Source organism: Corythoichthys intestinalis, chromosome 11 (genome assembly GCF_030265065.1).
Source record: "Corythoichthys intestinalis isolate RoL2023-P3 chromosome 11, ASM3026506v1, whole genome shotgun sequence".
Classification (NCBI taxonomy): Eukaryota; Metazoa; Chordata; class Actinopteri; order Syngnathiformes; family Syngnathidae; genus Corythoichthys; species Corythoichthys intestinalis.
Window position 1 is genome coordinate 25,956,815 of NC_080405.1, and position 18,899 is coordinate 25,975,713.

General features: G+C 39.0%; 1 protein-coding gene across 3 annotated transcripts in view; it reads left to right on the forward strand.

Annotated features, from left to right (window-relative positions):
* Positions 1-18,899, forward strand: part of aff2 (AF4/FMR2 family, member 2) — a 263,824-nt gene that overhangs the window by 40,395 nt on the left and 204,530 nt on the right. Inside the window, exon 1 of one of the 3 annotated variants that reach the window (XM_057849438.1) lies at positions 9,710-9,851. The exons of the other annotated variants lie outside the window; for them this stretch is intronic. The gene's annotated coding sequence lies outside the window, so the exon portion shown is untranslated. Of the gene's footprint in view, positions 1-9,709; positions 9,852-18,899 lie in introns of those variants that run through there. 3 annotated transcript variants of the gene reach the window in all.

The following is an 18,899-nucleotide window of genomic DNA, read 5'->3' on the forward strand; positions in this document are numbered from 1 at the left end:
TAACGGCGGTAATTAATTTTTCAAAAAATGTATCACGTTAAAATATTTAACGCAATTAACGCATGCGCTGCACGACCCACTCACGCATTGTCACTTTCAATCTGTAATGGCGCCGTATTACCTATATAGAGCTAAAAGGCAGCGTAAAATGAATAGAGTGATTTTTGGCAGCCTTTGGAGCCTTTTTTTAATTGGCTAAAGCTTTACAATCCCTCTCCCTACGGTTAGAAATATCGTGGGAAGCAATGTGGGGAAGAAAGGTAGTAATTGATCTTTTTCTTAACACCCTATGTTAATCCCCAATGCAGAGAAGATATATCAATTGGTACCACTACGCACAGTCATGGTTGTACTTCCCATCATGCATTTGGGCAGAACAGTTAAATGGCTACACTGTCATTTACTGAAAGCTCAACAAATACACTAGAGGGCAATATTTAGTCACAATATACAAAGTCACATTTATCCTTTAAGAATTATAAGTCTTTCTATCCGTGGATCCCTCTCACAGAAAGAATGTTAATAATGTAAATGCTATCTTGAGGATTTATTGTCATAATAAACAAATACAGTACTTATGTACTGTATGTTGAATGTATATATCCGTCCGAGTTTTATTCATTTTTTTCTTAATGCATTGCCAAAATGTATATAATCGGGAAAAATTATCGGGAATGATTGGAATTGAATCGGGAGCAAAAAAAACATGATCAGAACAACCCTACTTTTTTGTTATGCTGAATATTTATACAGTCACTGAAACAGGAGCAAGTGGAGAACATGAAAACTCCACACAGGAAGGGCCGATTAGCCGATACGTTACTACAGCAATTTGCTGCCGCAGTTCACTATTAACCCTATGAATGTTGTAGAGAGCTAAAACCTATCCCAGTTCATTTGGACCAAAGATAGACTACATCCTGGCAAAGACATCTAAATACTGTATAACATTTTAATCTACCGGTAGTGCGGGCTTCCTCAATTAGCGAACCGTGGTCCACGACCGGACCACCGCACACCTCTCTGTGGACCCAGAGCAAATGGCACTTTTCCAAAAAAAAAAAAAAAAAAGCGCTCCTATTCTATCGCTGAATTCTGTTTCATTTTTAGTCAAATATCTTCAATGTTCCCACTTCTGTTGTCATCTCTAAAACAACAATGTGATGATTGGCTGAGAGAGCTTGCATGGATGTGCTGATTGGCTGAGAGAGCCTGTGTGCTACTAGATAAAGTTAACGGACCGCCAGCAGTGTGAAAGACGAGTCGCACCCGGCACTTTGCAATCCCAGTAGAAGACCGTATCTTCAAAGTTGACCAAGAGAAGAAAAGTGGACAACGAAAATCACCGTTTCACTGAGGAATGGACTGACAGATATGCGTCCATTTTACCAACTGCAAGTACCAAACCTATGTGCACAGCTCTTTTGAAGATAAGTTTCCTCCTAAATCAGAATTGAGAAGGCAAAAAATTAACAGGTTGAAGCAGTCATATTAAGAGTCAAGCAAGGTTGTTGTTAAATCTATGACACAACAACAAATTGCAACGGAGTGCTCACTCAGTGTCGTGGGTGTTGGCCAAACATAAGAAGCCATTCTCTGACGGAGAAATAATAAGAGTGTAATGACTGAAGTGATGGCAGCAATGTTCAAAGGAAAAGGAAAGGAGGAAATGACAACAAAAATCAAACGAATCTTACTCTCAGATTCATCAACCACAAGACGCACTGAAGTACTGGCTGATGGTGTGAGTAAACAGCTTTGTGACCACCAAATGCAATTTCTCTCATTGAGCAGTGTTTTACAGTTAAAGTTACTGTCAAATTCAATAATTATTATGTTTGCACCTTAATGACCGAGCTTGTCATTTATGATTTGTACATTTGAACATGTACTGTACTGCTTATTGCACGTTTTCTATTTTTTTGACCAGCAGTGATTTACAGTTACAAAATGTACTGTCAATTGTTATTCTTTGCACCTAAATGGCAGATCTTCAATTATTTGTTGTACATGTGTAAACATTGTACCTGGATTTTTTTATGTGTGTGTAAGTCTATTTTTAAGTCAAGAAAATGTTTGGTTAATTTATTTTTATTTAATCACAATGTGCATTCTTTTTTGTTTGATCAAAAGAAAACCACCTTTACCACCTTCGACCTGGCTTGGACTTGACCGACATTAATAAATGGACCCATGCTTGTATGGAAAAAGTAATTGTGGACCTTCAAGATTTGTATTTGAGGACCCCGGTCTAGTGTTTGTGTGTGCTTTACATTTAACTTCAACTATAATTGACAAAGCTGTTTCAGCTTGAAAAAAATCACAGACCTGGAGATTTGGAGATGATTTGGAGAACTACGTCAGCGAGATTGGAAACAATCCCATACAATACAATGCAAGGAATACAAGAAAAGTGTCTAAAAAATTCAAGTATGTTTAAAAGGACGGGCTTTGAACTCAATTCATTGAGATAGTCTGGGTGAATGTGGGCCACATCAAAAAGTTCACAAAAAAGTTCACAATATTTTAAAAAATGCACAAGCAGTCCAATCTTATACAGTAAAATCACTGGTGTCATTATTTTGTCTTTTAAAATAAACCTAAAATCTGAAAAATGAGATGATGAATGTTTAAAAATGATTGAATATGCACTGACTGCCCACCCTTTTTCAACATTTAAAATACTTTTTTTTTTTAATAAAAAAAATCTAAATCTTAGTTCCCCCCCTTTTTTTAAAAAAAAAATCATCATTAAAAAAAGAGAATATTTATTATTTTTAATTGAATTAAAATTATAAATTAAAAAAATACATTCAAATGAAAAAGAATTATGAAAATATTTGCTATTAAAAAGCTCACAAAATAGAATTTGGACAATTCTTAACGAATTTGCTAAATATTGACAAACTGACATTGTTGAGTGATTCAATAAAAAAACAGGTCTGCACAAACACTTAACATAGGTAACATCATATCAAATAAGGGGCAACAAAATACTGTCCCACTGGCCGGAATTGGCCTTCAGGCAACAAGTTTGAGACCCCTCCGGTTTACAGCATGCGGTGGAGCTAAAAGTACACATACACAGACAAATGCACGAATGCACATTATAGTAGGGCTTTCAACTGATTAACTTGAAGACCAAATGTGAAGTAATTTCATAACATGCCAAACAGGTTCACAATTTAAGTAATTAAACATTGTCCAAAAAAATAAAGCATGAAAAAATAATTTATACTGTATGTTGTCTATTTGACAAATAATCGCGCTTTCGAAGTTCGAGCCTGAAAGGAGACGAACCCGGAAGTGACACGTCACACCGAGAACAGCGATGGCAGCGCTCCATACGGCCGCCATACAAAGCCCTTCAAACAATGATTCAAACAGCGATATAAGCGATAGATCGAGCGCAAGGGAGGAGATCCAAGTTTTTGAAGAGTTGGAGGAAGAAGAGGAGGTTGGAATTTCATGTTGGACCTAACATACATTAGCCAGACGTTAATCAGGATGCAAACAATGTGCCTGGACTACCTGACATGGAATGGAGACAAGACCCATCGAGATTACAAGATTGGTAAAATATAAGCTGTTATTATTTTCATGATTTGAAGATGCAGGCATTTGCACATAATTTTATGTTTCTGTCTATCTGAAGACAGGGTTTAAAAAAAAAAAAAAAAAAAAATCAGACTTCATGTTCATTTTGTCAGATCCGGCAGCTCTCGTGTATATAAAATAATAATATAAAAACGTTGGGGGGAAAGAAGGGGATGAGTCGTTGATGGCTTTCTCCACTTTATTGTGGCAACAATAAGAAAACAAAATAATAGCGGACTGCCGCCACATTCGACCGCAAAGTTTTGCCTCTCATCATCTCCCCCTCGCCTCCTACTTGTTATGAGCTTTTTGTTGACAAAGGTATCGAACACACGACGTGCTGACAACTTTGTTTCTTTATTAACACATGGAGCTAACAGTACGAACACAACTTGGGGCTCTCGGCAGGCTGTGCGGAGCGATAGATAGAGCCTATGCTTCTTTATCACACTCCCGCGTCACGTGACCAAAACAAGAGTAACGTTGCGTGCACTTCAGGGTACCTCGAAAAACATTATATCAGAATATTACACGCAATTACAAGTCGACATTGCAGTATAAAATAAAATAATAATGGTGCACTGAGAAGCTGGACCAACAAATCACACTCCTGACATTTAAAAAAAAATAATTAAAAAATTGAAATTTGCGGCATCTTGGGAGCAAGCAGCCAGGATCAAATGGTATTTCAACATACCAAAAAGACTGTTGCATTTACTGTCTTTTTCAAAAAGAAGGAAGATGGTTCAAAACGAGTCAGAAAAGCACATAGAAAAGAAAGAAATAAAGGAAAGTCCCACAGCACGGCAAGTGGGAAATTGCGTTTTGTTTCAGCACCATTTTCTACATAATGTAATGTCCGTAACTGTTTGCAGGCCCGTGAAGGGGCCATCGGACAGCAGAGTGGTGACGTAGCGGGAAGTGAGGTGAGGAGTGCGGCGTGAGAGCGAAGTTGGGCGGTCGCATGCTGCTGCAGTCCGCTATTATTTTTGTTATTTCTTATTTAACTGTTGCCACAATAAAGTGAAGGAAGCCATCATTCACTCCTCTCCTTTCTATTTCCCTATTCGAGGTATTACAATATGTTCCGGGACCTGTCCACTTGCCTTTATCCCTGCGCTGTCATATGTACTTTGCGTTCCGGCACCTTATGATTTACAAATTAAGCACTGTTCCACAACAGTTGGCAGCTCTGCTTTGACAAAGTCATCAGTCATCTATCCAAAAATCACACTTACTTTTTTGCAAATCCTTGATCATAAGCAGACCGGTTGAGGAAGCAGGCATCTTCGAAGTCCTTGTAGCAGAGAACACGACTCGATGATGGCATGAAATTCATTCGCTTAGTGCGAACAAAAGATGTCCATTTACGTGCCATGCTATCCTTCAGCCACTCATACAACTTTTCTTTAGATTAAGAACAATACATCGCCAAACACTATCGTGGCATCTTATCGAGAAGCAATGCAACAATACTGTGTGTATGGCGGACTCCCTCGCAGTTCTCGGTGTGACGTCAATTCCGAAGATTGTCGAAGAAAAGCATTTTTGTTGTCAAGGGCGTTGCTATGGGTTAAACAAAGAATCTGGAAGTGTTGCGTTTAAAAAAATACCGAAAAAATGCTTATAATTGTTTAGCCACTGATATTATTCAAAAACATGGTTGGCCAGCCTTACTTCACATTTGGCCTTTAAATCAGATTCATCATACATTTGGATTTTGATTAATCACATAATTAAATGTGACTTTAGAAAGACGCCAATATTTCGATATAAATCCATTTTATTATCGGAATGTCATACACCAACTTTGCTTTATCTTTACTTGAATGCATGTAATGTAATGCATTTGCCAAAAACATGCCTTTCATGCTTCAATCACATTGATATATACTGTAAATATTGTTATGACACCCATACAATTTTTTTTCACATTATTTTAGTATGTGAAATCACACAAATTAAATGATTGCATCTGTGACATTAGTGAAGCAGCCACATACCAAATTCATTGTTTTATGTCTAACTGATCCATGTGATCAGTGACATTGACATTCATTATTGTACATACTTAACATGGCCATGTACGTGCATGTAAATGAGCAAGATTATAGCGGGATGATTACACGACTGTCATTTCAATTACATTTTCGAATCTGGTAATTCCCCCTCGGTGAATAAAACAGTAAGCACAAGAACTGTGCGTGTGAATGGCTGGCACATTTTAACGGCGCTGGCGTGCTAGGATGCCAGTGGCTCTGACAAGCATGTGACATCAACGCTAATGACTAAGACAAAGATCAAAAGCGTGATAATGGAAACGATTGTATTAGTTCAGCTATTATGTTTGAGATGACACGTCTGATTAACATATTGACCATCTTCGGAAACATTCACATTTATGCAGTTAGGGCATTAAACTGTATACAATATGCATGGAAGGAATTATAAAGCGTTACTTAGCCCATTATAATGTAGTTTTCTCGAAAATGCATCATATGTGTTTTTCATTTATAGCTACACGGAAAAGACATCAATATATAAAATTAGACCAAATTGGTCTAATCTTTTACTGACTTTCTTCTGGGAATAATGCACACACAGACTTACCCAAAAACAGCACATACACACACACGCAGGGATGGTGTCTAATCTTTCTCTGTCTCATCCTGCCCTTATGATAAACTGCCTGTCTAACATTGTTTTTCTTATCAACTGTGCGTGTGTGCGTGCGCTTGTGTGTCGCCCAGACCACAACTCACAAACATTAACATCTCCACACGCCTTCGTCTGACTCCCCTCCTCCTCTTCCTCACTCTCCATCTTTTGTCCTTCGCTTTTTAACCTGTTATCTGATCACTTGGCTGTGTCCCCCATTCTCCAGTTTTCATTTCACAGCATACAGGATATAGTTAAGTGTGTTCATTCATTACCTAATTAATCAATTTACTATGCACTAATTCTTTCTCATCAGCTAATAGTCAGCATATTAACTGCGGCAGTGGTGGGAGTGCGTCTGAATGAGGAAGGGGGGGTGCAGGGTCTCTTTTTGAGTGTGTGTTAAATTATTAACCCTCATTATCAGGTGAAAGTCAGGAGATAAAGAGGGCCTCCATCACCGATCTGGCAAATCAGAGCATAATCACTATTCCTTTCAAAAAGCAACGGTGCACAATCAGAATTTTGTGCCCACCGTCATTTATAATTTGCCATCGTGTATTTTTTCTGGCAGGTGAAGAAAAGGCATGTAATCATTTGGAATGAACACCGTATGTTTCCAATGCACGTTCTTTCCCAATCACACCCCAACCCCTTCTTTTGCTAAAATTATATTGTCACTGGGCTCGCAAGCATGGAATTTTAATCAAAGGCAGATATAAATCATTATTGGAATCAAAATATAGCAGTCCAAAAAGTGCCACTAACATTAACGGTCTTTGCTGATGACAACTGGTATTTTCCAATGTGTGAAACATTTATCATTTTGGGGCAGCTGTGAACAAATGCCAAAGAATGTAGGCTGTGACCGTGGGGCTCCCCCAAGTTCGATTTCCCAGCGCTGGGAGCTGCCCACTGCTCCTGCGTGTCACTAATGGGATTTGCTTGCTGTGTTCACTATTGTGATGGGTTCAATGCAGAGGCGCAATCTTTGGCAGTGCATGTAAAATGTGTTCATACTAAGATAAAAGTCTTAATATGCTGTATGCGCTCCGTACAGGCATCGAAACAGCGACAGTGAAATCTATAAATGGTGTTTGTTCTTATACATAGAATGCCAAACGCATCCTAATTCCAATCCGTGTTTTGATATAGAATTCACATTTAACAGTTGAACGTCAAAGGTCAAACAGATCCGTTCCAGAACCCTCGACAGTCTCTTTTCTGAAGAGATAAAATACATACAAGTCTGAAATAATGCGAATTATAAATAAATCTGTTCCAGACAGCATATTTGGCATGGACATCCAGTTCAGAGTACTACATATTCAAGCATGCCTCACTGTATCATCATAGTTTTCTGTATTTAATGGTAGCCCCAAGCATTATGTATATGTTTCTTTAGAAGTGTGAGTCCACTTGGACAAATGGCATCACTACAGTGTACTACAATATTAGGTTAACAACTTAAATTTACAGAACATTTATGCCTAATGTTCATAGAGCCTTTTACCGTTTTAAAAAGGTAATTCTTGAAGGAATGAGTCAGAGCTGAAACGATGTCTCCCAGCTAAATCCTCGTCTCCATGCTTTTGACCTCAGCTGAACCACTTAGACTGCTTCTCGGCTGGACTCGCATGCTGTTTATTCATTTTCCCCTCTCCTCAGTACCCCATGCTGGTTGTCAAATATTTTAAATATAAAGTTCTTCGACTATATTAAAATATTCAGGGTAATTCAAGAAAAAATGCTAGAATTATGATCAAACGTGCAGGATATGTTTGTAATATGAAAAGGAATAAGTGATTAAATTTTGGGGTAATGGCAGTCGCAGACCCTCATGAATTTGGCCACTTAGGTGAGGCCTGCCTCTCATACCGCTTTTGGACCAAAACAACGAGTGTGCTGGTGCTCGTGCTTTGTTAGTTCTTTTCGCGTGCTTCCCAAACACCAGTTGGCATTCCATCAGCAATGAGCCAAACTGGAGCCATGTCATGTGTCACCGGAATACGTCAGTACGTCATTTTTGTGCTACATGGCACACGGCAATAAAATGTGCTTTTCCCGAACCTAGTGTCTTTTTTTATTAAGCGTAAATGACATAACAGTGGAACACACAAGCCAGGAAAAGGGTAGAACTACCCTCTGCTTGAGCTCAGCTTCGGTGCTTTGTACATTTTGCCCTAGCTTGAACCCCATGGCCTCATATGGGGAGAGGTTTCTCCCCAAAATATTCATACAAATACATCCGCGAGTCACGTGCGTTTTCAGCATATATACCAATTCAAATGTATCAAAGCTTTTCATGTATTTTTTTTCGAAATCTGCAAATATATCTGTAATTGGTGTGACATAACAATGTACATAACACACAAACAAGGTGGAAAAAGGGGGAAGTGAGTTTGCGCGGGCAAACGTGAGCGTGTACACCAGCCGTCAAATGTTTTGAGACACTTTCTCATCCTACTAAATGCTTGCACTGCACGCAGCATTGTTGCCGTGAGAGCCACGCATTGCCGGCCGTGTGAGTAAACTGGGTGACGAGTGTCAAATTAGTTGAAAAAAATGTCTTAAAACTTTTGACTACGGGTCTACACGCTCACGTTAGATAAATACACAATGGAATAAATGATTAAATGTGTCATTAAAATGCTTCTATTTCAATATAGAATAAATTATTTCAATATTTATTTCAAATTATACTGTATTTCCATTTTTATTTATATATTTGTTTTTTTATTGATAATTTTCTTAATCTATTTTTTTTTTCCAACATTTATTTATTTATTCATTTCAACATTTATTTATTTATTCCAGTACATATTTATTTATTTCAACATTTATTTATTTCAATTTTTATTTATATATTTCAACAATTATTTATTTCAATTTTTATTCATTTCATTGTTATGCTCCCATTTTCCTTGTAACTGCATGATATCATTTTATCAGTAATTGGCTCATCAAACTTGGGGCCGGATGTATGGGGGGGCCGGGGTGAGCACGGCCCACCCAATAAACATGTCGGGAATATCTATTGTAGCGTCGCACTGGATATAGAGAACGCACGGAGAGTTGGTCTCACCTACTTTTTTATTGCAGGATTAACGGTTACTGTTTGCCACAACCACGCCGAACAAGCAATCACCGAAACAAGCAGTTTTTCTAACCTCGTTTGTTATCCGCGCACTTCCTCTCTCTCCTCCAGACACATTCTCGCAGTCGGACATCCGGGCATTAATGACGTCACCAGCCACAACAAAGCGTCGCCATATTGAAATGGGGGCAAAACACGAGTCACAAGAAGTTGCTCTGTCGTGCATTGTAGAACAAACGCGTTGAACTTTTGTCTTATTTGCGGTCCTTTTTTTCCGTCGGAATGACTAAAAGTTGCCGTGTTGCGGGTTTTATCACAAGGAAGAGTTCGGAGCCGCATTTGAAGTTCTTCATTCTTCCTAGTGAGAAGAAAAGGACAAGCAAATGGCTGAAAGCTATCAAATGAGGAACAGTAAAAGAAGACTGTTCCGTGGACCATTCTCGCCAGTGGGAACCTAAATCCAGGAACATTTACGTTTGCAACCGACATTTTATTACTGGTGAGTAAACTTTAATCGATTTTTTTTGTTGCCCCAATTAGCTGCTAGGATTCAATAGACTAGGCAGTGGTTATTATTACCATAACCGACAACTCGCAAAGTGTTATTTTTCTTTTGCCGTGAACTGCTCTCAGTCGGTATATTATTGGCCTGGTGGGAATTGGTTATTTTGCCGTGACGTGTTCACGGCTAAATAACGCTTGGAGGCGAATTACTGGTTACGGCAGAAATAATCACTACGTATATACTACCAGTTTTCTTAGTTCCACACAGTACATATTCCACGTAATTGATAAAGGTCAACTTACTGGGTGACTTTATGAGGTAGTTGTAGATGTTTCCGAACTCCACTGCAGGCAATTCCTTTGGATTGTTTATCCAGCTATCAGCTGCGACTTTGTATGGGCAGATTTGCAGGCCAATACATGCTAATTTTAAGTTGTATCCAGGGCCCAACCTATACGCAGACTATGCAGCTGCTTAGAGCCCCTGAACACCAGGGGGCCCCCCAATCTGGCAATTGTTTAATTAGTGTTCTATTTTGTTTACTTCAGTTTGCTGTCTTTGACTTTTGTGAGTTTTGAGACTTGATTACAAGCTTAAAAAAATCAGTCATCAACTAAACAGCTAGGTTTTGTAAGCCACGTGCTCAGGGTCCGAATTTCCTGAGTCAGCGTGTTCAGCCAAGTCTAACATGTCCATTATTAAATCCCGAGAGAGCTCATGCAGAACCTGGGCCAGCGCTGCCAAAAAGTAAAATGAATAAATGTTGAAATAATAACTAATGAAATAAAGAAATACTGAAATTTTTAAAAATTACGTACGTCGAATACATTAAAATTGAAATGAACTGAAATTGAAATAAATAAATAAATATTAAAACAGAAGCATCATAAGGACACATTTCATAATTTATTTCATTGTATATTTATTTATTTTTTGCACTCCTGGTCCTCCATACACGTTTGTCTGTGGGGACTCGCTGGATTTGACCCGCAATCACGGGCCCTTGTGCAACGAGGAGCATTCGACGTGGCTCATGTGCTCGAGGGGAGAGCGTTTTCTTCTTTTCGCGGCTTGGGGAGCCGGCATTTTCACCGGCCGCAGTCGGAACTCAATGTAGGATGGCAGCTGCAAGTAGAGTTTGAGTCGGGGACTATCCGTGCTACTGCTCATGTCAACCACCAGTTGACTCCTGCTCACTCACAGCTCTTCGTTGTTGCGATAACCCTGCCCCCTGCCTCCTGACGTAAGTTTGGTCCTTGGCTTACCCTCGTCTGGCCCAGCATTGGGTTGGTGCTCACTAAGCCCCAGTTTTCAGTCCCCCTTGGGCCAGTGCTTGTTTGATCGACCCTAGTTGTTATTAAAACTCCTTTTTCATGATAAAACATTAAAATGCGCTAAAGTTTGATTAGCCTTTCTGTACAGCCTACATTTTTTCAACTTGTTTGTCAACATTTTGGAACTTGAAAAGCAGTATTTTGTTTGACAATACTTGTAAAAGGTTTGAGAACAGCCAAAAAATGAATTAACTGATTATGAGCCAATTTCATGATTTGTTCTAGCCACTGGACAGCTGCACTTAACACAATCAATAATAGGATGTACATTCTTAATAAAAACACCAAGAATATTCACACCTTAACTGTTAATTTTCACACATCCTTCACAATTTTCTGTTTATCTAAAGGAACAACAATTAAGTATTATCAACAAGAAAGATTTTTGTTTTTAAGAATAGGGTGAGGCTCCTCATGCATTTGAAAATTACTTCCGCAACGTGTTGTAATGTCCTTTGGAAACACAGGAGTCCTGTTTGCTCTGACAATGATCGTGCTCAAAAGTGTTTGCTCTCGGAAATGCGTCTGAGTGGCCTGTTTTCATTGTGTCTCACACACTCGAGAATCTTGCCCTTCTGCTCTATCCTTCTTATCATGCTTTTCATTCCTTTTATTTCTTTGCTCCCTAAAAGCCATTATGTCTGAGTACTCACAATGAAGCAGGCGCACCATTGAATATGGGCAGTACACTCATTTAACACCTCAGACAGACTACTCACACGCACACATAGTACTGTACACAGCAACCAAAGGTTTGGTACTGTAAAAAAATATTCATATACATAAATTGGTGATTTTATAGTTAATAATATTAGTATGTTTACATTGTTGCCATGATACTAAAATTTTCAACTCGATATTGATACTCCACTAAATGCATGATACTGTTTTTGATACTATATAAATCAAAAACCAAAACTTTCAATATTTCTCCATTGGTGGTCATTATTGTTGACAAGAAAAATCGTCCTTGACTTGCTTTAAAATGTACAGGAAATGACCCGGCAATGCACCAAAATAATCAGATAGTAACCCAAAAGTCAACAGAAAGTGACCCGAAATCAACAGAAGGTGACCTGGGAATGCCCAAGAATCAACACAAAATGACCTAAAATCAACAAGAAGTGACAACGATAGACATCAAATTCATTTAAACTGGGAGGAGTAGCTGTGAATGCTAATCTTTCAGTGCCATTGACGAATGTTCATTCACCCCTCCCAGTCAAAATGAATTGTCCAGCGCTGTCAATGCCAACCAATTAGTTAACCAGGAAAATGCAAAGATATCCTTCATTACTAGTGTCGTGCAAAATGAAATTTACACCATGACGACACATTTGTGACCTGTGGTAGTGCAAAAACAAATAAATGAGTACAGTGGGGGAAATAAGTATTTAGTCAACCACTAATTGTGCAAGTTCTCCCACTTGAAAATATTAGAGAGGCCTGTAATTGTCAACATGGGTAAACTTCAACCATGAGAGACAGAATGTGGGGAAAAAAACCCAGAAAATCACATTGTTTGATTTTTAAAGAATTTATTAGCAAATCATGGTGGAAAATAAGTATTTGGTCAATACTCAAAACTTTGTTACAGCATGTACCCTTTGTTGGCAATAACGGAGGCCAAACGTTTTCTGTAACTCTTCACAAGCTTTTCACACACTGTTGCTGGTATTTTTGGCCCATTCCTCCTTGCAGATCTCCTCTAGAGTAGTGATGTTTTGGGGCTCTCGTTGGGCAACATGGACTTTCAACTCCCTCCAGAGATTTTCTATGGGGTTGAGATCTGGAGACTGGCTAGGCCACTCCAGGACCTTGAAATGCTTCTTACGAAGCCACACCTTTGTTGCCCTGGCTGTGTGTTTGGGATCATAGTCATGCTGAAAGACCCAGCCATGTCTCATCTTCAATGCCCTAGCTGATGAAAGGAGATTTTCACTCAAAATCTCTTGATACATGGCCCCATTCATTCTTTCCTTTACACAGATCAGTCATCCTGGTCCCTTTGCAGAAAAACAGCCCCAACGCATGATGTTTCCACCCCCATGCTTCACAGTGGGTATGGTGTTCTTTGGATGCAATTCGGTATTCTTTCTCCTCCAAACACGAGAACCTGTGTTTCTACCAAAAAGTTCTATTTTGGTTTCATCTGACCATAACACATTCTCCCAGTCCTCTTCTGGATCATCCAAATGCTCTCTAGCAAACCACAGACTGGCCTGGACGTGTACTTTCTTCAGCAGGGGGACACGTCTGGCAGTGCAGGATTTGAGTCCCTGGCGGCACATTTTGTTACTGATAGTAGCCTTTGTTACTGTGGTCCCAGCTCTCTGTAGGGCATTCACTAGGTTCCCCCCGTGTGGTTCTGGGATTTTTGATCACCGTTCTTGTTATCATTTTCACGCCACGGGATGAGATCTTGCATGGAGCCCCAGATCGAGGGAGATTATCAGTGGTCTTGTATGTCTTCCATTTTCTAATAATTGCTCCTACAGTTGATTTCTTTACACTAAGCGTTTTACCTATTGCAGATTCATGCAGTATAGAGTATAGACAAACAACTATCTACACGCACTTTCACACCTAAGGACAAGTGCAAGTCTTCCCATAATTGCAGTGAACACAGTGAGCACACAAAATCGTTGACACACTGGAGTTAGCAGCTTTATATTGCCTGAGGGGCAGTTACAGTGCCTTGCAAAAGAAGCCTCAGTCATGTTTGCTGGGGCAGGGAGTAAGGCGGTACAATTTTTGACCATCTGTGAGTACAATCTAGCACCTGACTCATGAGGGCAACTCACTGCAAGCAGATGGGACAATTGACTTCAATCCAGATGATTTCAGGGAGACTCTTGGAGTTCAGGATAATTGACCAGCTTCGTGTCATTTGCTTGCCAATGTGACAGAGCCCATGCCAAATAGGCAATCTTATTGTCAGAGTCACTGCGAGACCATGTTTGACACTCGCTAGCATTCAGCATTTAATTCGAAGTCATGGTAACAATAGTAATAAAAATCAATGAAAGAAGATTGGTAAACTGCATTGTTTCTTTGATGATTGATATTGTTTTATTTTCACAGCCCATTCTAATGAATAGAGCCAGAATGCCACCGAGTACAAATTACACACAGAAAGGTCGAACCCAAGACTGAAGCTTCAAACTTCAACAACGGCAAGGCAGATGTGCTAAACACTAGCTCTGGGTTTTAATGGCGCTTTCTAATAACAAACTGCATTAAATGATACTGATCAATTTCAAAATTGTACTCAGTATCAAATGCTAAATACTTTTTTCAAATTCTTATGCTGAAAATTGTGTCATTTAGAACACAACCTTTCAAAATATAATAAGATAATAAGTATACACATTTATTTGGGATGTACCGAAAGCAAAATTCTTGGCCAAAACCGAAAACACAATATTGGAAAAACTCGGCCGACAAGCGAAAGGCCGAATTACTGTATACACATGTACACAATTTTTTTTCATTATTTAAAAAAAATTATTTTATTTAATAATTTTCAGATTAATGCCCTATTCTCTTGGCACTATCCCCAGAAAACAAACTTTCTTGGAAATTTAGGACACTCGAAAATGTGTCTCACGCCTCCAATTGCTAAGCTAAATGAGATGTTGATGTACGTTTGTGTGGAACTGTAGTTCAACGACAAAAAAACTATTCCATTCTCCTGAAACTAGTAAAGCTTTTAACAAGGCTATTACAATCTCCCCTACTCCTTAAAATGTGGAAATGATTTAAATACAACTTTATTTGTATACTGTTCGCTTGATTAAACTCCAAACTAATCATGCACGTGTACAAATGCACTGTACTCGATGTGACATGGGACATCAATGGAATGCAACGTCAGAACGAGCCGGTAGCAGTGATGAAGCACATTTGTTTTATTTTCCTTTATTTAAAAATTGATATTTGATTGCTCAAAATACTTCAAAATCGCTGACATGTTGGCTGTGAGCCGGTAGTGTTAGTGAGACAGTGTGAGCAAGCATGTTTCTTCTCGCCGTGTTTTGATTACTTCATCACAAGAGGACTATCACATTATTCAGTGGTAAACTTTACAGTCACATCTCTAATACTTATTATTTCAAGATCTATAGGATTTTATCCAACAGATATTTAAAAAGTATATACTGTACTAGGCATGTGACGGTATGATATTCGGACGATACGATAACCTTAAGCCAAAGTATCACGGTTTCACAGTATCACGGTATTGCAATTACAGCTCTAAAATGTATTACTTAGAGATATCAATAAAACTTTTTCCATTGAGCAGGGTTTTTATTATTCAAAAAATATTAGCAAATTGGAACATAAGTATAATGTTATGTTTGAAAAAAAAAAAATGTAAATAACATTAAAATAAATGCAGTCCTTTAGGTCAGTCTAAACCCAGAGCCACAGTTCAACATTATTACCATCAGAAAAAAAAAAATTGAATTATTCCCCCCCCCCCCCCCCCCCCCCAAAAAGCATGTGTTTGACTCGTATGATGTTTACATTCACACACACTCTCTCTTTCTCAACACAGACAGTTGCCAGAGAAGAAAAAAACCCCACCACGTTTTACCACCGCTAGACACACTAAACACGCTGGAGTTAACTCTCGTAGCTGGTGGGACACGTTCATGACAGTGTTTACTAACCTTTATTTCTGTATAAATGTGACATCATATTGGAGGTATTGCTTCCTCGGCAGCCACCCTCCGCAAACAATTTTTACATGTCGGTTTGCCCTCCTCTTCTAACCCACGGCTGTCTAACTTTTCTGTAGCCTAAGTATTCCCATACTGGCGATTTTGTTTTCTTCAATGGGGGGAAAAATGAGTTTCACCTCCTCCAGCCATTGTTTAGCACAGTTGACTCACTGACACTGAGTAACAATCGGTGGGGGAGGGTTGAGCCTTGCAGCTGCAAGCGAGGGATTTCTCCCTGCATTTTTGGGACATAAAAAATAGCTAATACATTAGGGACGGCGTGATGGAAAATTTTTGAGGTTTTGAAACCCTGACGTTTTCATACCATTGTATAGGCCTACTTTGAAACCGTTAACCTGTTACCGGAACATCTCTGTATTGTACTGAGATGTTTCATTGCACAAAATAAAAAAGAATAAATAAACATAGATTTAAAACTGCCTGCAGATGAGAGTATAATACATTCCTATACTGTATGTAATGTGTCATTGTTCACGCCTCTTTAATGTGACACGGAGGTGAAAACCACAAAGGAGTGTCCCCCTATTCCTGCTCTGCCCTCACTCTGAGTGTATTTATCCATCCATCAGTGTCAAACACACACATTTGAGTGATGGACATTGAGACAAATCCAGAAGGTATAAATGTGTCTCATTATAATATCTGCTGTGATGTGTAGCACACAAACATACGCTCAGACACATTGAGACGAAATTGTGAGATTTTCGATACAGTTCATCTTTACAACAGAGAAAAAGTACAAGCTGTATATTATCATGTTGATGGCATTGCGGCTTGTCTTCTTCTTCTCTGTGGGTCCAGGAATGCCTGCTGATATTTCCTCTGATGTCTAATGCTTTCAGAATGAACACACAAACCAGAGAAAACACACACAAACACACACAGACAAAAATGTGTCGTTGAAGTGACACTTCAAACAAAGCTTTTGTCTGCAGCCTGACAGCTATTCCTCTTTCCTTCCCCCTCTCCTCCCCCTCTCATTATCCCCCTCACTCCTCCCTGTCATTCCAAAGCACTCCTACGAGCTGCGTAGACACCCCCTTCCCTCCGCTACATGAATACACACAGTGAGCACATTCGAGGGTTTATACTTAATTGAGCCGCTCGGCTTAATGCTGGCTAAATAAAACGCAAAGACTGAAAGTATGAAGAGCTTTGCATAACACCACTCGAGATAAAGGAAAGGTATACTAATCAGGTGAATTTCATCACAAGTAGTGCAGGATTCCTGTGTTCATCACTCATTAACAGGAATACTGAAGTGACACTATTAAAATGCAAAATCTTCACTGTTTGACGGTGCCTTGATAATTTATTTTGTGCAGTCTTTGCAATCTGTACACCTATTTATTGCCAACATTTCTTTGTCTGCACAAATCTTTATGAAGACAAAGGTGAATCAGGTAAAATGGTTGTGCACGAGGTGTATGACAATTCAGCATGGATTGATTCATGGATGTACATAATCGACTCGATCAAAATACGATCTATCAATTAATATTGTCTTTTTTTTAAGCCAGTTTTGGTAAAAGGACTGGTTTTCATTAAAATGTCTGAAATGTTGCAGCTACAAAACTGTAAAATTCAAAATTATTTTGTGGATGTGGATGATTTTCCACGGAACACCAAAAAGCCACAGCACAGAAGTGTGCCACGGCGCAATGGTTGAAAAACACAGCTTTAGGTGAAATGGAATTGATTGTACTATGTACATAATTTTTTATTAAAACGATCAAAGGCCCTTGAATTTAATCAAATGAAATTGTGTCAGATTTGGTAATATTGGCAATTACCGTATTTTTGTCCTAAGAATAAATATCATGTTGTATCATTGTGAAATTGCTGATTAATGCCCCGCTTTGCAGTACATTTTGTACTGACATACAGTATATTCACCAGCAAAATAATGTAATGCTATAAACACAAGTTTTAAAAGGACATACACATACAATATTTTTATGTTGGGTTATTTTTGCGTGGTTTAACGGTATGACACATCTTTGAAATACGGTATCAACCCAAACGCTCCTGTAAATAATTGCTGGAGCTGTAGAGATATTTATTCCCATATATTTGTTCATTTTACTTGATATATTCTTTTCTATATTATTTGTCTTATTTCCGACTTTATTTGGATATGATAAGAGTGCAGCTCTTGGCTTCTCTGACGCGAGGTCAAAGCAGAGAACATAATGTAGCTTCTAGTAAAATTCCCCTTTCTTGTGAGCCACCTCATGGGCTAACATGAGGGCCTGTCTATTCAGATTTGGAATAACAAAAAGTGTACGTGTTGAAAGGTGGAAGACGGAATCTTCTCAAAGGCACATAGGGCACTCTAGGGTATTCAGTTCTGGCTGGCCAGCTTTTCATTTTTCTTTTCTTAATAAATGTATTTAGCATAGATGATGATTGCTTTCTTTCTTTCTTTTTTTTTCTCCAGATTTATGTGTCGCCATCTCCTGTTTATTCAGAGAATTAACCTGTCTTCAGAGCCAAGCGTGATATAGACCCCAGTTACCTACGTCACACAATAACGTGATCGCTGTATTGTGCCGCCATATTGTCCGTCATTGTGTGTCCGTATTGTCAATGAATTGTCAATGATCATAGTTTCTAAAGGTGGATTCACTTGCAAATTATGGAAGCCCCGGTGCTTTCAGACACTGTAAACTCATTGGATGAGTTGCATAAAAGCTGTTATTTGGAAAAGCTTCGGTCGATCCAGTCACCAGATCCATATTTGATGCCCAAATCGATGTTTCCTCCTGTTCGGTCCCGTGGGTCAGAGCTTATCCTGAGACCACAAAATTTCCAGCCATACTCCAGTTTATGTGACGATGAGGAGTCGCGTACCCAAAATCGGCATCGGCGCGAAATATAAACCGACATTTGGGTAGCTGTGCATCACTGTTGTCAGGATTGTAAAATGAAACCTGATCGGCGGTTCGATGACAGGCCGG